Source organism: Heteronotia binoei, chromosome 1 (assembly GCF_032191835.1).
Source record: "Heteronotia binoei isolate CCM8104 ecotype False Entrance Well chromosome 1, APGP_CSIRO_Hbin_v1, whole genome shotgun sequence".
NCBI lineage: Eukaryota > Metazoa > Chordata > Lepidosauria > Squamata > Gekkonidae > Heteronotia > Heteronotia binoei.
The window spans coordinates 258579241-258601585 of NC_083223.1; positions in this window are offsets into that span (position 1 = coordinate 258579241).

Genomic DNA, 22345 nt, shown 5'->3' on the forward strand with positions numbered 1-22345 from the left:
TTATTGGAAAGGTGCTGAGTAGCAATCTGGCTGTTCCAGCTGCTTTCCATAAATGATTCAGATAATCTTCAGGACAACCCTGCAAGGTAGATCAGTTATCTGTACAATGTAAATGGTAGGGAGCAGGGGAGAGTGAGTGCTAATAGGCTGGGTCCCATGAAGGGTTTCTGTGGACAAAGAAGGCCAGTTTTTGCCAATTCCTGCCTCACTGCAGACGTCTAACTCCCTCTCCAACTGTTCTTAGAGGGAAAGGGTCCTCTGCACCTCAGGGGTAACATTTGGAGTGACATTTGGGCAGCAGGCAGGGCTGGCCCTGGACTGTCTGGCATCCTAGGCAAGGCTAATTTCTGGCACACACACCCTGCACTGATAATGTCACTGAGTCATAAGGTGGGTGCCCAGTTTGACACCCCCGGAAGACCAGCGCCCTAGGCAATCACCTAGTTTGCCTAGTAAGAGGGCCAGACCTGTTCAGCAGGGGAAGGAGGGGGGGGAGATCCCCTCTGTGCACAAGAAGAATTGCAGCTTTATACCCCACCCTTCTCCCTGAATCAGAGACTCAGAGCGGCTTACAATCTCCTATGTCTTCTCCCCGCACAGCAGACACTCTGTGAGGTGGGTGGGGCTGAGAGACAAACGTCCTGTGTGGACTGAAGCTACGGTTGCCAGGTCCCCCCAGCCAAAGGTGGGAGATGGGAGGGTGGAGTAGCCACTCCAGCTTGGGAAGCTCCTGGAAATTTGGGACTGGAGCCTTGGGGGGGAGGATTCCAATGGGGTACAATGCCACAGAGTCCACCCTCCAAAACAGCCATTTTCTCCAGGGGAACCAATCTCTGTAGTCTGGAGATGAGCTGTAATCCCAAGGGATCCCCAGGCCCCACCTGGAGGCTGGCATTAAGGCAGTGACCGATCTAATCTAAAGCTTCTTGAATGAGCTAACAGCAAATCAAGCAGGGCTTCTTTGTTCAGAGCTCTGGCCTCCATCAAGGGGCAAAATGAGCAGCACTTAAATCCCCACTGAAGTCACTCACACAAGGTAGGCAGGATAAACCAGAATCTGGTTGATGTTGAGGGTGTTCAACTTGCCCTGGTTCTGGGCAAAGATCTTTCAGCTGCTAGGCCATACACCCCAAACTCCCTCTGGCGTGTATTAATAAGTGAAATTAAAAGATGTTTGCTCCTTGGGAGGACAGCTATGGCAAACCTAGGCAGTATAGTAAAAAGTAGAGAGATCACCCTGCCAACAAAAGTCCATATAGTCAAAGCTATGGTATTCCCAGTAGTAATGTATGGCTGTGAGAGTTGGACCATAAGGAAGGCTGAGCACAGAAGAATAGATGCTTTCAAGTTGTCGTGCTGGAGAAGACCCTTGAGAGTCTTTTGGACTGCAAGAAGATCCAATCAGTCAGTCCTAAGGGAAATCAACCCTGACTGTTCCCTGGAAGGTCAGATGCTGAAGCTGAAGCTCAAATACTTAGGCCATCAAATAAGAAGGGAGCACTCCCTGGAGAAAACCCTAATGCTGGGAAAGACAGAAGGCAAAAGGAGGGGACGGCAAAAGATGAGATAGCTGGACAGCATTACTGATGTAAATAACATGAATTTGAACAAACTTCGGAGGATGTTGGAAGACAGAAGGGCCTGGCGTGACTTTGTCCATGTTGCGACTGTGTGACTGAACAACAAAAAGGATTGCCAATCCCCAATTGGGGGGGAGGGGATCCCCTGGTTTGGAGGCCCTCCCCCCACTTCAGGGTCATCAAAAAATGGAAGGGGGGAGGGAAATGTCTGCTGGGCATTCCATTATACCCTATGGAGACCAATTCCCATAGGGTATAATAGAAAATTGATCTGGGGCTCTGGGGGGGGGGGCTGCTTTTTGAGCTAGAGGCACCACATTTTCAGTATAGCATCCAGTTTCTCTCCTCAAAACAGCCCCCAACTTTCAAAAAGATTGGACCAGGAGGTCCAATTCTGAAATCCCCCCCAAAAAAGTGCCCCAATCTTTCATTATTCCCAAATGGAGGGAAGGCATTTAAAAGGTGTGTGGTCCCTTTAAATGTGATTGCCAAAACTCCTTTTGGAGTTCAATCATACTTGTCATACCCTTGCTCCTGGCTCCACCCCCAAATCTCCAGATATTTCTTGATTCAGACCTGGCAACCCTTGGGGATTGTGCGGCTCTAAAAGGCGCCATTATGTGATCTTTGGCACCCCAGTTATTGCACTGTGCACCAATGTTCCAGGGAGAAATGGCTGACTGGTGGGCAAGCGCAAGAAAGCGGTAGGCTGCACGGTTCTGGCTCAACCACATTTTTTTTCTTTTTTCTTCTACCTTCAAAGAAGACTTCATAATTGCTTCTGTCCATTCCCCTGGTTTTCAAAAGAGAGAGCCAGTTTGGTGTAGTGGTTAAGTGTCTGGACTCTTATCTGGGAGAACCGAGCTTGATTCCTCACTCCTCCACTTGCACCTGCTGGAATGGCCTTGGGTCAGCCATAGCTGTGGCAAAGGTTGTCCTTGAAAGGGCAGCTGCTGTGAGAGCCCTCTCCAGCCTCACAGGGTGTCTGTTGTGGGAGAGGAAGGTAAAGGAGATTGTGAGCTGCTCTGAGACTCTTCGGAGTGGAGGGCGGGAAATAAATCCAATATCATCTTCTTCTTCTTCAAAAGGTAATAATATTCTCAGAATGCCCTCTGGTGAAGGGAGAAAGACAAAACACATATGTAAAGTTCGCTGCAGAAGCAACAGCAGTAACTGAGATAAGGTGTCTTGGGAAGGCTGCTGTTTCCCACTAGGCCGCTGCAAATGTTGCCTGGCAGCAGATTCTTGATGGAGAATTCCTCCTTCCACACAACGTTTGAGAATCCTGCTTTCACGAAGGAAAGGCCTCTCCTGGAGACAGATGCCCTCGAACCCTCACGGGTTTCACAGGTAAAAACTCCTGCTCTGCTCCTGGCTAACAATGTACCAAGCTCCACAGTCCCAGCCTGCTGCTTTTTTGCTTCACTGAAGGCTCTAGGGGTGACCAAACTTGCTTAACAATAAGAACCACATAGAATAAACATCAGATTTCTGAGAGCCGAAAGACATGAATGTCAGATGTCTGAAAGCCACAAGACATGAACGCCAGATGTTTGAGAGAAGGAATGAAGGGAAATAGATGGGGGAGGGAAAGGGAGGGGAAAGAAAGCAACTTTAAACTTAAATGCATTCTCCAAACCACTGGCTGGCTTGGCTTGGAGAAGTGATTTAAAGAGAGAAACGCCTCTACAAGCTGGCTGACGGGGCAGTGGGAGCTTTGAGAGCCACACAATACGTGTGAAAGAGCCACATGTGGCTCCCGAGCCACAGTTTGGCCACCTCTGCTCTAGTCCATTTGCTCAGTACTACATTCATTATCCTGTATTAACTTGGTCTAACACTCACAGGCCCTGACCTGGATATCCCAGGCTAGTCTGATCGTATTAGATCTCAGAAGCTAAGCAGGGTCAGCCCTGGTTAGTACTTGGATGGGAAAATATCAAGAAGAAGAAGAAGAAGATGAAGAAGATATTGGATTTATATCCCGCCCTCCACTCCGAAGAGTCTCAGAGTGGCTCACAATCTCCTTTACCTTCCTCTCCCACAACAGACACCCTGTGAGGCTGGAGAGGGCTCTCACAGCAGCTGCCCTTTCAAGGACAACCTCTGCCAGAGCTATGGCTGACCCAAGGCCATCCCAGCATCTGCAAGTGGAGGAGTGGGGAATCAAACCCGGTTCTCCCAGATAAGAGTCCGCGCACTTAACCACTACACCAGACTGGCTCCCCAGTCTAGAGTCACTAGGCAAAGGCAGGCAGTGGCCAACCACCTCTGTTTGTCTCTTGCCTTGAAAAACCCTTGAAGTTGCCACACGTTAGCTGTGACTTGAGGCTCACAGAAGAACTGGGTCTAACAAAACACCCCTGTGATCAGTGGCCGATGCTCAAGGGTGAATCCAGACAGGCAATAGTGACACACCTGTATCCAATAAGTCTGCTTTTATCAGAGGGCCCTAAAGGTTGAGGAAGCCTGAGGTGCGAGGGGGTTCCCAGGCAAGCTGAGACAAGCCATCCCAGCCCACAAACAGGAAATTCAGGCCCTGGAGTGGTGACGTAGCGCAGGTTATCTGCCAGAGTACGCCACAGTTTACTGTCTTTGGGTGTTGTCTTAGGGCCGTCTCCTTTACTTGAATTTCCTGCAGGCAGACCTCACTAGAAAAAGCAGGAGCCAGGGACGCCGAGCTATGGTTAAATCAAAGACAGTGTGGTATAGAGGTAAGAGTGTTGGACTAGGATTTGAGAGGCTCAGGTTCAAATCCTCACTGAGGGAGTTGCTACATGATATGCAGCCAGACTCAGTCAGATATACACTGGGGGAACTCTTCTTTAAAAGTGCTGAGTGCTGTGAGGGGTGGAGAAAGAGCTTCTGTTTTCCCTCCCACTCTGCTTTCACCAGTCGAAATGGCTGAGACAGACTTAGGGTTGCCAATCCCCAGGTGGGGGCAGGAGATCCCCCGGTTTGGAGGCCTTTCCCCCACTTCAGGGTCATCAGAAAGCAGGGGGAGGGAGGGAAATGTCTGCCGGGCACTCCATTATTCCCTATGGAGATTGATTCCCATAGGGTATTATGGAGAATTGATTTGCATGTATCTGGGTCGGGGGGGGGGCTGTTTTTTTTAGGTAGAGGCACCAAATTTGCAGCATAGCATCTGATACCTCTCCTAAAAACACCCTCCAAGTTTCAAAAGGACTGCACAATTCAATGAGCCCCAAAAGAAGGTGCCCCTATTCTTTATTATTTCCAGTGGAGGGAAGGCATTTTAAAGGTGTGCGGTCCCTTTAAATGTGATGGCCAGAACTCCCTTTGGAGTTCAGTTATGCTTGTCACAACCTTGCTTCTGGCTCCACCCCCAAAGTCCTCAGATATTTCTTGGATTGGACTCGGCAACCCTAGACAGAGTAAAGGGGCAAAATGTCTCCCCCTCACCACTGTTTCTCTTGGCAAAAACCATATGGGACGGACATCCCTCATCGCAGTACTTCCTTACAGCACTGAGCATATGTTTTAACAATGTCTCCCAATATATGTCTGATTGTGAGTCCCTTCATGCCCCCATGAACCAACTCTCACTGGGTGTAATGTGTAGTCTGGCCCTGAGCCACGAAGCTCCTTTGGGTGACCATGAGACTAGAATAACTTGCAGGGATGTTTTGAGGATAAAATGGAGGAAAAGTACCTTGCACTAGATACAGGAGGGAAATAATGACTAAAAAGGAAAAAGAAAAGCTAAAGGAAGGGTCCACAATTTTGAGATAGGGTAGGGGTGCCATCTGCAGTGTGGAAAGTTTTTGGAGTTTAGCGGGGGGTGAAGTGACACCATAAAGTTCCCTCTCCAAAGCTGCCATTTCCTCCAGGAGAGCTGATATCTGCAATCTGCGGATGAGTTGTAATTCCAGGAGAAAAACAGGTTGCTTACCTGTAACTGATGATCTTTGAGTGGTCATCTGTGCATTCACACCCATGGGATGAAGCTTCAGCGCCGATCCCCAATCAGTAGTACCCAAGACCGGGATTTAACGTGCCAATGCCCCGTGAGCATGCGCAAAGTCCCCACTACACATGCTCCCGGGACGGCGCGGAGATCCCGCCATTTCCTTCTGACTGCAGTCAGTCACAAAAATGACCAACAGCAGAGGGGAAGGAGGGATGGTGGTGTGAATGCACAGATGACCACTCGAAGATCATCAGTTACAGGTAAGCAACCTGTTTATCTTCTTCGTGGTCTCTGTGCTTCACACCCATGGGAGATTAGCAAGCCAGGCTTACCTGGAGGAGGGAGCTGGTGGTCAAGCCGAATGAACAGACTGAAGAACCAGGTTGCCCAGCTGCACTCTATGATACCTCCTGACATCAAGGGCATAGTGTCTCATGAAAACGTGAGGAGACGCCCAGGTAGCTGCCTTACAGATGTCAGCTAAGGAGGCACCCTTGAGGAATGCCATGGAAATAGCCAGCACCCTAGTAGAATGGGCATGGATGGGACCCGGCAAAGGCTGCTTCGCTAACAAGTAGCACAGTCTAATAGCCTCCGAGATCCATTTTGATAGTCTCTGAGCCGAAATCTTATGGCCCAAGTTAGGGGGAGCATAAGAAACAAACAAATGAGGGTCTCTGCGAAAGCTCTTTGTGTGATGCAGATAAAAAAGTAAGGCTCGCTTAACATCTAGCGAGTGCAGCCGCCACTCCTCAGCCGAGGAGGGCGAGGGATAGAACACCAGTAGAGTGACCTCCAAGTTCAGATGGAAACTGGACACCACCTTAGGCAGGAAGGCAACATCCGGCACTAAAGACACCCTGTCAACATGGAAGGTGATGTAAGGAGGGTCAGAGCGCAAAGTCTCCAGTTCACCTGCTCGACTAGCCGAGGTGATAGCAACCAGAAGAGCAGTCTTTCAGGATAATATATGCAAAGGACAAGTGGCTAAGGGCTCAAACGGTTTTCCCGAAAGCCTACCCAAAACCAATGGAAGGTCCCAGGAAGAGGGAGGCACTCTGGAAGGTGGGTGTAACTGCAGTAGACCCTGCAGGAAACGTTTAGTGTGCTCGTGCGTGAACACAGACTTCCCTTCCACCAGGGCATGGTGAGCTGAAATTGCAACCAAGTAAACCCTAACAGAAGAGTGAGTCAGTCCAGCATCCACCAGGGATAAAAGAAACTCAAAAACTAGTTCAAGTCCAGCACTCTAGGCCAACACACCCCTCTCCTGGACAAAGTTTGCAAATCTCGCCCACTTGCTGCTATAACAGCAGCGAGTCGAAGGCTACCTACTATTCAGTAGAACGTGTCTGATCCTGCTGGAGAATGCTGGAAGCTGATCCTCCAAGCAGTTAGCTTGAGATGAGGGCCATTGTGATTAAACAGGGACCCCTCCCAAGCCAGCAGGAGGTCTGGTTCCGGAGGAAGCATGCGGTACTGATCCCCCCCCAAAGACAGGAGGATCGGAAACCAGTTCTGTCTGCGCCACCAGGGAGCGATCATAATGCACTCTGGTGTCTCCCGCAGCAGCTTGTGGAGTACTCTGGTGAGGAAAGATAGGGGGGGGGAAGATGCAGGAACTTGCTCCTCCACGAGAACAGTAGACTGTCCCCCAGGGACCCTGGCCCCTTCCCCCCTCTGGAGAAGTAGCAAGGGCACTTGTGATTCTGCGCAATCGCGAAAGCGTCTATCTATGGATGCCCCCAGAGTTCAAATATGGGAGCCAGAACTCAGCAGTTCAGTTCCCACTCATGGGGAGTCGCTGCCCCTCTGCTCAGAGAGTCCGCCCGCACATTGAGCTCTCCCAGCAAATGTGTGGCCACCACAAAGATGTTTGCTCTGATGCAATCTTCCCACAGGCTCATGGCTAAAGTGCACAGTTTTCTTGAGACCGTGCCTCCCTGTCTGTTGACATAAGCCATAGCAGTAGCATTGTCTGTTAGAACAGCTACAGTCTTGTATTCCAACAGGGGCCTGAAGGAAGTGAGGGCTAACCTGATAGCAGTCAGCTCTAGGTAGTTGATGTGGTGCTGTGCGAAAGAACGGGTCCATGGACCACCGACATTCAGATCGTCCAGATGAGCCCCCCAACCCCATAGAGAGACATCTGTTAATATCGTCACCGATGGGGACAGAAGTTGGAATGGACCTCCCTGGCAAAGGTTGGCTCTCACTTTCCACCAGTCCAGAGAGCAGAGAACTAAAGCAGGGTTGGCTAAGGACCTCCGCCGAGAGTCCAGTAACAGATTGAAGCACCTTAGGAACCACAGCTGTAGTGTCCTCATGTGAAACTTCATGAAGCAGAGAACATTCGTGGTGGCTGCCATCAACCCCAGGAGACACTGGAATTGCAGCAATGTCCCCCTCTTCTGAATCTGCAGTTGAGAGACCAGAGCAATAATGTCTGATGCTCTGCCCTCTGGGAGGATGGCTAAGTGGCGCGTGGTATCCAAAATCGCGCCAAATAAATTGCACCCTTCATGCAGGTGTCAGATGTGACTTCACAAAATTCACCTGGAGACCTAAGACTTGAAGGAGACTGAGGGTCAAATTGAGGTGGACGAGAAGCTGAGGCTTGGAGTTGGCCACAACCAACCAATCGTCTATACAAGGGAAGACGACTACACCCTGCAGACGCAGGTGGGCTGCGACCACCACCATTATCTTTGTAAACACCCTGGGTGCTGTAGAAAAGCCGAATGGAAGAGCCTCGTACTGGTAATGGTCTGGCCCTATGGCGAACCTGAGAAAGGCCCTGTGACTCGGCCGGATGCTGATATGAAAATAGGCATCCTTCAAGTCCAAAGAAGCCATCCAATCCCCTTCCTTGATCAGTGGTAGGATGTTCTGCAATGTTAGCACCCAAAATTTCTCGTAGGATATGAAGATGTTCAAGTCCCGCAAGTCCATAATTGAGCGGAGCCTACCGTTTTTTTTTGGAACCACGAAGTACCTCCAATAGAAACCTTGCCTCCTAAGGGAAGGTGGAACCGGTTCTAATGCTTGCTTGGTCAATAGGTTCTGAAATTCTTCCAGTAGGACCAGCGTAGGGTGAGTGATGACTAATTTTGAACATGGGGGAAGCTGAACAAATTCTATCGCATAACCCTCTTCTATGATCAACAAGACCCATTTGTCGGTGGTAATAAGCCTCCATGCTGGTACAAAGGCCAAAGTCAAAGACCCTGTTTAGGGTTCCGATAACCTTCAGATTTTGCTGGATGCAAGGGTGGCGAAGAAAATTTTGATTTGCCCGCAGAGTAAAGGTTCTTGTTGTCGTGTTGCGGAGTGCGAGGTTTCCATGATCTCTCTGGCGACTTGGGAGGATATGGTTTCTTGGACCATTGCCTAGGATTTGAGCGAGGTCAGTTAGAACGAGAGGTAGATGGAACACCAAGATTTCTAGATGTCTTGATGCTCTTGTCCATCTCTTGGAGGACAGAGTCTGTGGCAGAATGAAAAAGTCCTTCCCCCTCGAATGGCAGATCTTCAACCCACAACCTCGTATCCAGATGTAGTGTCATAGAACGAAGCCAGGAGTGACATCTTAAGGTCACTGCTGACGTCAGCGTTTTGGCTGCTATGTCGACCATATGCTTGGACATTGTCAGCTGTTGTTTTGAGAGGAGCAATCCCTCCTTCAGAAGCTTCCTTCTGTTTTTCATCCGGCAGGGAGGTTAGGAGCAGTGTGAGCTGTTCCCACAGGGAGTAATGGTACCTGGCCATGCATGCTGAATAATTGGATATCTTAATACCCAAGGCACTTGCTGTATAAAAACGCCTGCCAAAATTGTCCAGCCTTTTACCCTCCTTATCAGGAGGTGCAGAGTGGGTTTTCTTGGCCTTGGATGATGTGACCACCACTCAGTTGGGGCGAGGGTGACAGAACAAGTGCTCAGCCCCTTGCTCTTGAACCCAGTACATATGGTCCAACCTCCTGGAAGAGATGGGGGTTGAAGCCGGCTTTGCCCATGGTTCCTTAATAGCCTGCTGTATGACCTTAGTCACAGGTAGCGCTATTGGTGTCGAAGTGTCTTGCTGAATGATGTCAAACACCATGTCATCTATCACAGGCTGGGGCTGTACCATGGGCAGCGATAGAGTCTTTTAATGAGGTCCCCATAGGATTTTAGGTCCTCTGAAGGGGAGATAGGAAGATCCTCCGCTGTTCTCTGCTCTGGGAATTGCTCAGAGTGATGCTCCTCATCCGACTCCGGTGCCGATAGAGAGGAGGAGTTGCTACGGTCCACGCATTCAGTTAGATGCGGCGCCTCTGGGAGATGTTCTGGTGTGCGCGACCTTGGTTGCGGTTCCAGCATCGATGTCGAAGGTTTGACCAGAGCCAAGCGATACGACACCCTAGAGCAATGGGAAGCCTCCAAGCATTGATCCCAGTTGGGGTTCTGCCGAGGGTACCATGGATAAGGCTAGTAGGGAAATCCTCCGAATGGGTACGACCAGGGGTGTGGATCCCAGTTCAGTAGTGGAGCCGGGTGCCGGAAGGAATCGGGCTGTTCCCGCTCGTCGGGTTTGACCACCGGCATCGACGAAATCCTTGATCAAGGGGCATCGGCTTCCAACAGTGAGGTGGAGTCTGTGCCACCGTGAAACGTAGCCCTTGACGAAATTGATCGCTGGGTTAGGTCGATCTTGGGTTCAGAGCCGGAGTAGGATTGTGGATCGTTCAGTCCCGAGGGGCTTTTCGATTGTGCTTGAGAAGCCAGGATATGTTCTGGTGGTGTTGGTTGTACAATTGTCGGGTCCGAGCGCCACTTCGGTGGCGGGAAAGGAGTAAGTCGGTCGACATGTCTTTTCTTCTCCTTCCACTTCTTTGACTCCTGTGAGGAGCACTCCCAGACTCCCTTAGCCTTCTTGGCTGAAGTGGGGGAATTGGAAGTCAACACCAAGCCCGCACGCTTGGGGGGGGGGGCGGTTGGTGTGGAAGATTTGAGTCTGCTAACTCATCGCCGATGACGACGTTGGAATTTTACTCCCGCACTGGCAACAGCGTTTAAAAAATCCCCAACGCTTTTCCATAGAAGCAATAGGAAAAGGAGGGAAGAAACAAGGGGGAGACCCCGAAGGGCCAAAAACCCCAACTAACTACTAATAACAGTTTTTTTTATTTTTTCCCCTAACTATTAACTACTATAACACTAACTATAACTACAAAAAGGGTACCCGGTGAGGGTAGAGAAGAGGTAATTACCGACCGGAGAAGCAGAAATGTGACTGTCCAACATGGTGGTCAAAAAGGAACTGGTAGGATCTCCGCGCCATCCTGGGAGCATGTGTACTGGGGGCTTCGCACATGTTCACGGGGCGTTAGCATGTTAAAATCCTGGTCTTGGGTACTACTGATCGGGGATCGGCGCTGAAGCTTCATCCCATGGGTGTGAAGCACAGAGACCACGAAGAAGATCCCTAGGCCTACTTGGAGACTGGTAACCCTAATCGGCACCATCACGAAATGGGGAGGCTGGGACCAATCACAAAATGTTGGGCAACTCCATAGAATGCAAGGAGGTTTCAAATTAGTGTTCTCCTACAATGGAGGTAGCTGCTGCTGAACAGGTGTTCCATGCAGACATGAAGACAAATGTGCTTTCCCAAAGCACCTTCTCTTCCAAGGGAAGAAAAGATGTTTGGTTTCAGTTTCCAAAACAAAGGGGAGAGTTGGTTGCCTGCTCAGTCAGAGAGAGAGGTAGCCAAGCCCAGAGACACAAAAAAGTCTGTGTCTGTAGCCAAGATGAGAGTACACCGGTGTGATATACCTGTCCTGCATGAACTTAGCCAAGCTGAGAGTACACAGGTGTGATACACCTGCCCTGCATGAACTCAGAACTCTGCAAGTTAAGCTGTTGGCAGTGACCTGAAGCTCCTTGTTTATTTCTGTTCAAGACCTTTTGGATCATGTCTCCAAGATTCAAGAAGCAACCAGGCACTGCATTGGGAATTGTAGAATAAATGCATGAATGTCAAGTTAGACCCAATTCAGTTGTTATGCCAGACTATGGTTTGCACTAACCCTGGTGTAGAACCCAGGGTTCTGATTTGCTCTAATAAATCAAATCAAATCAAATCATAGCCTAAGCTCGAAAGCAAGTGTGGTGTAATGACTAAGAGCAGCGGACGCTAATCTGGAAAAATGGGTTTGATTCCCCACTCCTCCACTTGCACCTGCTGGAATGGCCTTGGGTTAGCCATAGCTGTCGCAGGAATTGTCTTTGAAAGGGCAGCTGCTGTGAGAGCCCTCTCAGCCCCACCCACCTCACAGGGGGGCTGTTTCGGGGGGAGAAGATATAGGGGATTGTAAACCGCTCTGAGTCTCTGATTCAGAGAGAAGGGCGGGGTATAAATTTGCAGTCTTCTTCTTCTTTCTAGACAAGACTCCTTAGCTTAAGTACTTCAGAGATCTAACTGCCAGACTTCTTGTGAGGGAGGAAATGAGAGTCTTCAGCAGGTTTTTAACAAAATTATTTACAGAACATAAACCATGTCACTAGGGAAATGAACAGCTTTCCCAGAGAGGAGGGGGAGAGGGCTGGGTCCTGTGGATCCATTCTGCTAGCAGTAGAAGGCTCCTTGAACCAGGGCAAAACAGAGCCACCAGCATAACAGATACTCAGTGGCTTGAGAGCCACATGTGGCTCTTTGAGATGTCACCTGTGCCTCTTCTGAGCACCATCCCCCAATGTGGCACCTGCCTGATTTTTCAGGACATTGACAAGACCATTGCTCAGTAGGACTTATAGCTGCTTGTTGTAGGGTTGCCAGGTGAAGAAGAAGAAGATGAAGATATTGGATTTATATCCCGCCCTCCACTCCGAAGAGTCTCAGAGCGGCTCACAATCTCCTTTACCTTCCTCCCCCACAACAGACACCCTGTGAGGTGGGTGGGGCTGGAGAGGGCTCTCACAGCAGCTGCCCTTTCAAGGACAACCTCTGCCAGAGCTATGGCTGACCCAAGGCCATTCTAGCAGGTGCAAGTGGAGGAGTGGGGAATCAAACCCGGTTCTCCCAGATAAGAGTCCGCACACTTAACCACTACACCAAACTGGGTCTGTTTTGGGAAATGCCTGGAGACTTTGGGGGTAGAGCCGGGAGAGAGCAGGGTAAGGAGAGGGGCCTCAGCAGGGTCCACGGCCATAGAGCCCACCCTTCAAAGCATCTATTTTATCCAGGGGAGCTGACCTCTGCCGGCTGGAGATCAGCTGTAAAATGGGGGCTCTCCAGGCCTCACCTGGAGGCTGGCAACCCTAGCTTGTTGGTTCAAAGCTTGGAACAGTCACCAGGGGAGGAATGGGTCAGTTGCAAGCCTCACCAAAATGCAAACCTCATACCAAGGATGGGAGGAAACGTGGCTCTTTGGTAACTATGAAAGTGGCTCTCTGCAAGCCACAGAGTAAGCACCACTGCTCTAGAAAATGCAGCTGAAGCAGGAGAACAGCAAGGTTCTCATAGGTCTGGACAGTTCTTCACATGAACCGAGCATGACTTTTAGAATGTGTCCCCAGAATCTCCTGCAACATAGACAAGACCAGCCCTGCTGGACCAGACCCAAGGGCCATCTGCTCCGGCACCCTGGTTTCCTCAGTGGCCAGCCAAACACCTGACATGAGACAAACTCATGAAGCTTTATAGTGAATCAAACTCTTGATCCATCAGAGTCAGTCATTATCTTGTAAACAGAGTCAGTCTTGTCTACTCAGAATGGCAGTGGCTTTCCAGGGACTCCATTGGAGTTCTTTCACATCAACTGCTTAACTTGATCCTTTTAACCAGGGACAGAACCTGTGACCTTCTGCATGCAAAGCAGATGCTCTACCAGTAAACCACCGTCCCACCCTCCAAGGGTGATTTACCGAGTGTTCAGAAGGAGCTTACACAGGTGCTCAGAGGCCAAAGTTTCTCATAATACTGATCTTAAAGCATCTAGTACACCACAGGTAATATGAAGGACATTCCAGTTAGCTTTCTCTCATTCATTTGCTGAGTCTCCATCCTAAGCAGACTTCACTGCATCTGGCAGTAAATTCTATACAATGATTCCTTATGATTGACATAAATTCTTTTTTTGGCATGTCCTGAATCAACTGCCTGTCAATGTGGGGGAGGGGACTCAATTCCTAAGAACATAAGAGAAGGCATGTTAGATCAGGCCAATGGCCCATCCAGTCCAACACTCTGTGTCACACAGTGGCAAATATTTTTATATATATATATATATACGCACACACATACACACACTGTGGCTAATAGCCACTGATGGACCTCTGCTCCATATTTTTATCTAAACCCCTCTCGAAGGTGGCTGTGCTTGTGGCCGCCACCACCTCCTGTGGCAGTGAATTCCACATGTTAATCACCCTTTGGGTGAAGAAGTACTTCCTTTTATCCGTTTTAACCTGTCTGCTCAGCAATTTCATCGAATGCCCACGAGTTCTTGTATTGTGAGAAAGGGAGAAAAGTACTTCTTTCTCTACTTTCTCCATCCCATGCATTATCTTGTAAACCTCTATCATGTCACCCCGCAGTCGATGTTTCTCCAAGCTAAAGAGTCCCTCCTGTTAGTTTACTTTTTCTTTATCCCCTTTCTTCACATCGTGCCTCATTTTATCATCCTTGGACAGAGCCGGATTAACAATTAGGCAAATTAGGCACTTGCCTAGGGCCCTGTGTCTCTGGGGGGCCCAGGGCCAGCTTCCCTCCCCCCACTCTGTTTTCATGGCCAGCATGTTCCTTATGCATCCCTCTGCCATCCTCCACAGCGTGACTCTGAAACTCACTTTCCCAGCAGGCAGCGCTCTTTCCCAGCGTCCTGCTGACATCCTGTGCAGACTGGCTGGTGTTTGGCGGTGGCACAGGGTGGGGGTGGAGCAGGAACGCACAGCGGGCAGCAGCTGTTTTCAAACTGAAGGCCAGCACCGAAAGAACCTCCTTGCAACTGGGAGCAACCATTTCCTGGGCTGGCTCAGTCTGACTGGCTTAGCTGGGAGACTGTGAGGCTCCACTCCCCCTCCCTCCTTCCCTCCCTTTGGCCTTGCTCTTTTACTGCCTCTTTCACTCCCCACTGTGGGGAGAGCAGGGGAGGCAGGGAAGAGCCCCGGGAGAGTGGCAGCAGCAAAAATGGGGCCACAGGGAGAGCGGGGGAGGCAGGGAAGAGCCCGGAGAGAGCGGCAGCAGCAAAAATGGGGTTGCAGGCAGAGCGGGGGAGGCAGGGAAGAGCCCGGGGAGAGCGACAGCGGTGAAAATGGGGCTGCAGAGAAAGTGGGGGAGACAGGGAACAGCCCGGGAGTGGCAGCAGCGAAAATGGGGCTGTGGGGAGAGCGGGGGAGGCAGGAACAGGGTGGGAAGAGCCTGCGAAGAGCGGTGGCATGAAAATGGGGGAATGCCTTTTTAGCCATCGGTGCTTGCAGGCTGCAGCAAGGGACGCAGGCAGCGGGGCGGGTGCTCCAACTCGGAGATAATTTGCGAGGGGGCTCCCAATATTTCAACCACCTAGGGACCTCCATAGGGTTTAATCCAGCCCTGTCTTTGGAAGAGACGTCAATGAAGAAAGAGTTCCCTTGAAGTAGAAAGTCTGAAAGCCACTGTTCTGAAGTACAGACTGCCAGGGGTTGTTTTGTAGAAAAATAGGTGGTGGAGCTCATTAGCATAACTCATTAGCATATGCCTGTGACACACACACACACACACACGCCAAAAGCAACCTGATGCAATAAAGGAAAACCCTGGGTGAGCGAGGCCTGCTTGGGCTGGATAGAGATCCAGCCAGCCCAAGCAGACCTTGCTTGCCTGGGGCTCTCCTGGGCCTCTCCCCCAGTCAAAAGGCCAGCAAACCACCTGCTGCCCAAAATCACATCAGAAGTGGAGAAAGGGTGGTGTGGGCTTCTCCATGGGTTAATGAGGGCTGCTGGGGGCATGGCAAAGCCCCTGGTGGTTGGCTGGCTGCTGGCTCTCCTAATCCAGGGATTGTTGTGCAGCTGCACCTCCTATTCAAAAGGAGAAGGTAGGTGGGGAGGAGGAGGGGGAGCTATGCTCCTGTGAGCTCCTGCTGAATCTGAAGCCTGGATGGCACAGAATGAATAACCACACAGCAAAGGGTAGACAAGGAGCAGATGGTGTGGGAAACCAGAAGTGAGAGAACAGCATGGTCTCTCCACTCCATCTGTGAGCTGGTGCTCAACAAACATCCTTTTTAAACTGAAGCGGTTCAGGGTTAAACGTCGGATACGGCAGCAGGGGATGATGTGAGTGATGCCGCTGCAGCCATCTGCAGGTTCATGGATAGGAAACAGGGCCAACCGGGACAGAGGATCTCAGGGGCCTGGGGAGAATTGGCAAGGGCATGTATTTATTTATTTAGTTTATTTTGGAATTTATATCCCAACCTCTCCGTAAACAGACTCAGGGCGGTTAACAATCAACCAAGAATTACAGATAAATAACAATATTAAAACCAATAAACTTAAACACCGTTAAAAAGTAAAAAAACAACAAAGAATTCAATGAATTAATAGGTGGGATCATGACCTTCTTCATCAGGCAATTTAGTTCATTTTTGGTTTTATAGTTATTTTTTATCTGGTGGTGATGCTTATATAGAGAAGGAGAAGAGATTAGATTTATACCCTGCCCTTCACTTAAGAGTCTCAAGAGTGGCTTACAGTCTCCTTTCACTTGCCTTTCCCCACAACAGACACCCTGTGAGGTAGAAGATGACTGCAGATTTATACCCCACTCTTCTCTCTGAATCAGAGACTCAGAGCGGCTTACAATCTCCTTTATCTTCTTCCCCCACAACAGACACCCTGTGAGGTGGGTGGGGCTCTGGCAGAGGTTGTCCTTGAAAGGGCAGCTGCTGGGAGAATCCTCTCAGCCCCACCCACCTCACAGGGTGTCTGTTGTGGCAGAGGAAGGTAAAGAAGATTGTGAGCCGCTCTGAGATTCGGAGTGGAGGGTGGGATATAAATCCAGTTTCTTCTTCTTTCCTGGCTAGTATTTGAATGGGAGACCCCCCCCCCCCAAAAAAAAAAACCAGGGTGGAGGCTGGCAATGGCCAACCACCTCTGAACATTTCTTGCCTTGAAAACCCCACAGAGTCACCATAAGTCAGCTGTGACGTGATGACACTTTCCACCACCATACAACCTCATGCAGAACACGCAATTTAATCACCAGATGGCCCCAGTGTCGACCAACAGCACCAGTCTTGTCTGGATTGCTCTTCTGGGTATTTTAACTGCATGTCAAGTGAAGGCAGCCAGCACAAGCAGATACACAGATGTGTGGCTCAAGATTAGAGTTGCCAGCTTCAGGTTGGAAAACTCATGGAGATTTTGAGGTTAAAGGCTGGGATTTGGAGAGGGGAAGGACCTCACCAGGGATGGCATGCTGTAGAGTCTACTCTCCAAAGCAGCCATTTTCTTCAGGGGAACTGATCTCTGTTGCCTGGAGATTAGTTGTAATCCCAGAGACTTCCAGTCACCACCTGGAGTTTGGCAACCCAGCATAGTCACCTATCTCTTGGTGACTGTGGTCTACAGAAATGCCTGATGTGCTGAAGCCAGAGGTATCCAGAAGACACGGCCTTGCTCAGTAAAGCCTTGCCTGATTAAAACTTTGTGCCTGCTCAGTCCCAATTCTGCCTCCTATTGTTCCCAATGAAGGGAGTTTTTTACCTCTTGAAAGCTTGTTAGTCTCTAAGGTTTAGAGAGCCAGTTTGGTGTAGTGGTTAAGTGTGCGGACTCTTATCTGGGAGAACCGGGTTTGATTCCCCACTCCTCCACTTGCACCTGCTGGCATGGCCTTGGGTCAGCCATAGCTCTGGCAGAGGTTATCCTTGAAAGGGCAGCTGCTGTGAGAGCCCTCTCCAGCCCCACCCACCTCACAGGGTGTCTGTTGTGGGGGAGGAAGGTAAAGGAGACTGTGAGCCGCTCTGAGACTCTTTGGAGTGGAGGGCGGGATATAAATCCAATATCTTCTATCTTCTTCTTCTAAGGTAGACCAAAGTTTGAGTCCAGTGGCACCTTTGTCCTGCTGCTTCAGACCAACATGGCTACCAACCTGAATATAGTCTCTAAGGTGCTACTGGACTCCGGTAAAACTGTTCTAACGCAGACTTAACGTGACTCCCCACTGAAGCTATCTGTACAAAGCAGCTTCATATCTCATGTAGCTGTTTTGCATGGGTAGAGGTTCAATTTACACAAGATACTCAGTGAGCATCGTAGGGTTGCCAGGTCTGACTCATTTAGGTTGTGACAAGGGAGTTCTGGACATCGCATTTAAAGGGACTGCATTCTTTTTAAATGCTTTCCCTTCCTTGGAAATAATGGAGGATAGGGGCACCTCCTTTTGAGGCTCCTAGAATTGGATCCCCTTGTCCAATCTTTTTGAAACTTGGGGGGGGGGTTTGGAGGAGAGGTACAGAAGCTATGCTGAAAATTTGCTGCCCCTATCTAAAAAAACAGCCCCTCCCCAAAGCCCCAGATACTCACAGATCAATTCTCCATTAAACCCTGTGGGGACCAGTCTCCATATGGTATAATGGCATGCCCAGTGGACATTTCCCCCCACCAGCATTGGTGCTAGGATGCTCCATCATGCCCACTGCCTCAGGCAAGGTGCCCCCTGCCCCCTCCAGGTGCCTGGCCAGCCTCGCCACAGCTGCCTTATCAGCCGTAGTTCCCATGGCGCAACACAACGCAGCCTGGCTGCGGGCGCTGCAATCCGGACATATGCCGCCGCCTCTGCTACCCCCTTCCTCTCATGCAATTTAAAACATGCGGGAGGGTGCTGATTGGCAGAACCTTTATTTGCAAGTGGGAAGGGCAGTAGCTCTCCCTTCCTTACTCGCTCATTCCCTGCAGGAATGATCCCAGGGGATGCCCAATTCAGCGACCCCTCCAGGGCAGGGGTCCCCAACCCCCAGGCCATGGACAGGTACCGATCCATGGCCTGTTAGCAACTGGGCCGTGAATTGTATAATTATTTCATTATATATTACAATGTAGTACTAATAATAAGAAGATGACATTTATATCCTGCCCTCCACTCCGAATTTCAGAGTCTCAGAGTGGCTCACAATCTACTTTATCTTCCTCCCCTACAGCAGACACCCTGTGAGGTAGGTGGGGCTGAGAGAGCTCCCCCAGAAGCTGCCCTGTGAGAGCTATGGCTGACCCAAGGCCATTCCAGAAACTGCAAGTGGAGGAGTGGGGAATCAAACTTGGTTCTTCCAGATAAGAGTCCACGCACCTCACCACATCACACCAAACACTTTAGATATAAAGTGCACAATTATATAATCCCGAAACCATTGCCCCACCCCCTCCATGGAATAATAATAATAATAATAAGTTTTTATTTATACCCCGCCCTCCCCGCCAAAGCAGGCTCAGGGCATGATATAAAATATCATGGTATAACAATAAAACAAAATAATACAGTCAATAAACAGAGCAATATAAATTATACAATATATAAGTTAACATTAAAATCATTAATCTAAAAGCAATATAAAGGTGCTACAGTCGCAGTATATACAAGATGGCTTGATGTCAGTCAGTCAGTTTATTGCGGCTCTAGGCCAATCAACAACAACAACACAACTCATCAATAACAGTACAACACAACACCAAGCTAAAATATAACATAACAATATAAAACTATGTACAACCAACAAAATAGTAATAAAATTATCTGACGTAGGCAACACTTAACTAAGGGCATCTTCTTTCAAATACAAACAGCATTAAATTTCTTCCTGTCAAGGTCGGTAACATATAGAAACTTAGCAAGATCCAGAGAAAGTTGATCACTCCCATCCCCTAAGAGGAAGTAAATGACTTGGGCCTGATTTAAAGATTTAGCTAGCATTAGATGGTTCCGCAGAAGTCTGTACCTTGCCCCTGTATGGAAAAGACAGTTCAGAATGAGATGGGGAACCGTATCGACCTCCTCCAGGCCGCACGGACAGATCCTGTCTTCTAACGGGATCTTGTGGAAATGGCCCCTCAGTACTGCTGTGTCAAGGATGTTCAGGCGTGCCAAGGACAGCATCCGCCTGATCTTAATTGGCTGTATCTTTTCTAGATACCTGGCACATTTAAGATCACTTGTAAAAAAGGTTGGGATATACGTCCCCCCAACTTTGGCCAGAGATTGTTTTAACTCCAATTCCAGTAATCGGTCTCTGATAATTACTTTTGCCCCGTTCTTGAACATGAGGGCTAGGGAATCAATATTCAGATCACATTCCTCTAGTTTGGAATTTAATTTCCTCAACCAATTGCTAACAAATGAGTCATAGAAGATTTGATGTACTATATCATCCGGATTCGCCAGCACCCTTAGAAGGAGACTCAAACCTCTATTCCACATTACTGTGGAGAGGCTTGGAAGCCCCGTTTCCAGCCTATTTGCAATAGATGAGGCATATTTTGGCACCTGTAGGATACATCGTACAAACTTCGATTGAACCATCTCCAATTTAGTTATTTTATTATACAAGAAAATCTCAGCTCCGTACATTAATTGGGGTATAACTTTAGCATTGTAAACCTTAATCGCCGCTAAGGCGTTATAAGCTTGATGATAATTCCAGGTTTATCTTAAAAGGCTAGTTGGAAGAGGGCGGTTTTGCAAGCCCTACGGAACTGGTTAAGATCCCGTAGGGCCCGCACCTCTTCTGGTAGCTGATTCCACCATTGGGGTGCCTTTATAGAGAAGGCCTGCTCCCTGGTTGTTTTTAATTTGGCCTCCTTGGGCCCAGGGATTTCCAAGAGATTTTGTGAGCTGGAACGCAGTGCTCTCTGAGGAACATATGGAGAGGGGCGGTCCCTAAGGTAGGCAGGTCCTCGGCCATTGTCTTTCACTAAACCGCTGGTTGGGGACCGCTGCTCCAGGGCCACGCCTGTAGGCAACTGCCTAATGGACGCGCCAGCCATGCCCACTCCCCACTTTCTGCTAACCTTGAAGTGGGGGGGGGGACAGCTTCCAGACCAGAGAATCCCCTGCCCCCAGATGAGGATGGCAACCCTAGCATAAAGTCCCTCAGGTGCTTTTACTAGCATAAAATTTAAATCCAGCCAAAGCCCTGTTTCTGGGAGTGGCAAAGAAACCAAGCCATCTCTGGGTTCCAGCTGCATCCCCTGGTGCTTTGACATGATCAGGAATTGCATTTGTGGCTTCAGAATTCTACAGCATCCTTTGACAATGTCAGATATGGGCTTCTCTGGAACAAGGGTGGGAGACAGTCATAGATCAACACACCAGCCACAAGGAGAAACCTCACTGGAGGTATGAAGCAGAGACAGCAAGCTGGCTGTGGTGGGGGCAATGTATGGAAAGAAAGCCGCCAGGAAAGAAAGAGCGAGACTTGCGTTCAAGCCTCTGCTCTACCATCATGCTCTCTGGTTAGTGCAATCCACATCACAATGTGGGTGACCTTAGCCAGCCATTTTCTCAGTCTAACCTAATTTATGGAGTCATTCCAAGAATAACCCCACCTATGCCACCAAGAGGCCCTTTAGAGGAAGAACCTAAGTGTTAAGTCAGTGGCAGAGCCTTGGATTTTGTATTATTTAAAATGATACAATGCTCAGCACAACCTTGTCATTATCATTGTGCGGCCAAAAGTGCGAAATTCTGGCTTGGCTTGTAAAACACTGCATCATAGCGGTTAAAGTGTCAGACTAGGATCTGTGAGAGGCCAGGTTTGGAAAGCCAGTTTGATGTAGTGGTTAATTGTGTGGACTCCAATTTGGGAAAACCAGGCTTGATTCCCCACTCCTCCACGTGCACCTGCTGGAGTGACCTTGGGTCAGTCATAACTCTGTCAGAGCAGTTCCTCTCAAGAGCAGTTCTCAGCTTAACCTTCACAGGTGAGAGGGACCACTAAGCTGAGTTAGTGTGAGCTAGCTCACAGTTCTTTAGCCTCTGGCTTACACATTTTTTCTTAGCTCCGGAAAAATACCCCAAACTAATTTCTGCAGTAGCTCACAATTTAATGTGAGTACATATGAAGCTGCCTTTTACTGAATCAGATCCTCAGTCCATCAAAGTCAGTATTGTCTACTCAGACTGGCAGCGGCTTTCCAGGGTGTCAAGCTGAGGATTTTCATGCCTACTTGCCTGGACCCTTTTTAGTTGGAGATGCTGGGGACTGAATCTGGTACCTTCAGTTTACCAAGTAGATGCTCTACCACTGAGCCACCATCCCTTTGAGTAGTTCACAAAGCAGAATTTTTGCACACAAGCTTAGAGGGAGTATTACTCACACAGTGTTTGTTGCAGGGAGAGAAAGCTGCTCTGAGACTCTAAGTGAAGGGTATAAATCAGATCTCTTCTTCAATCCCCACTCTGTCATGGAAACTCACTGGGTGACCTTGGGCTGGCCACACACTCTCAGGCTTACCTACCTTGAAGGATGGGTGTGAGGATAAAATGGAGGAATGGAGAATGATGTAAGCTGCTTTGGCCCCTCATTAGGGAGACAGTGGGGTATACATAAAGTAAATGCATACATACATACAATTCAACGGATGCCTGGACTTTTTGATTTGAGGTGTATTCAATTAACACAAGCATTGTGATATTTGGGTGGCGTGTATTTGCCCATTTTCGTTTGTGGGCTTTTTTATGATGTATTTCTGTTATCTTGCTTCTTCTGTGGAGATTTAGATGGAAACTGGTTTAGAACTTTTAAGTTGTGAGGGCAGGCTGAGGCACAAACATTTTAAAATAAAACCCTGAGGGTTGGACCAGAGAAAGCACTTCCCCA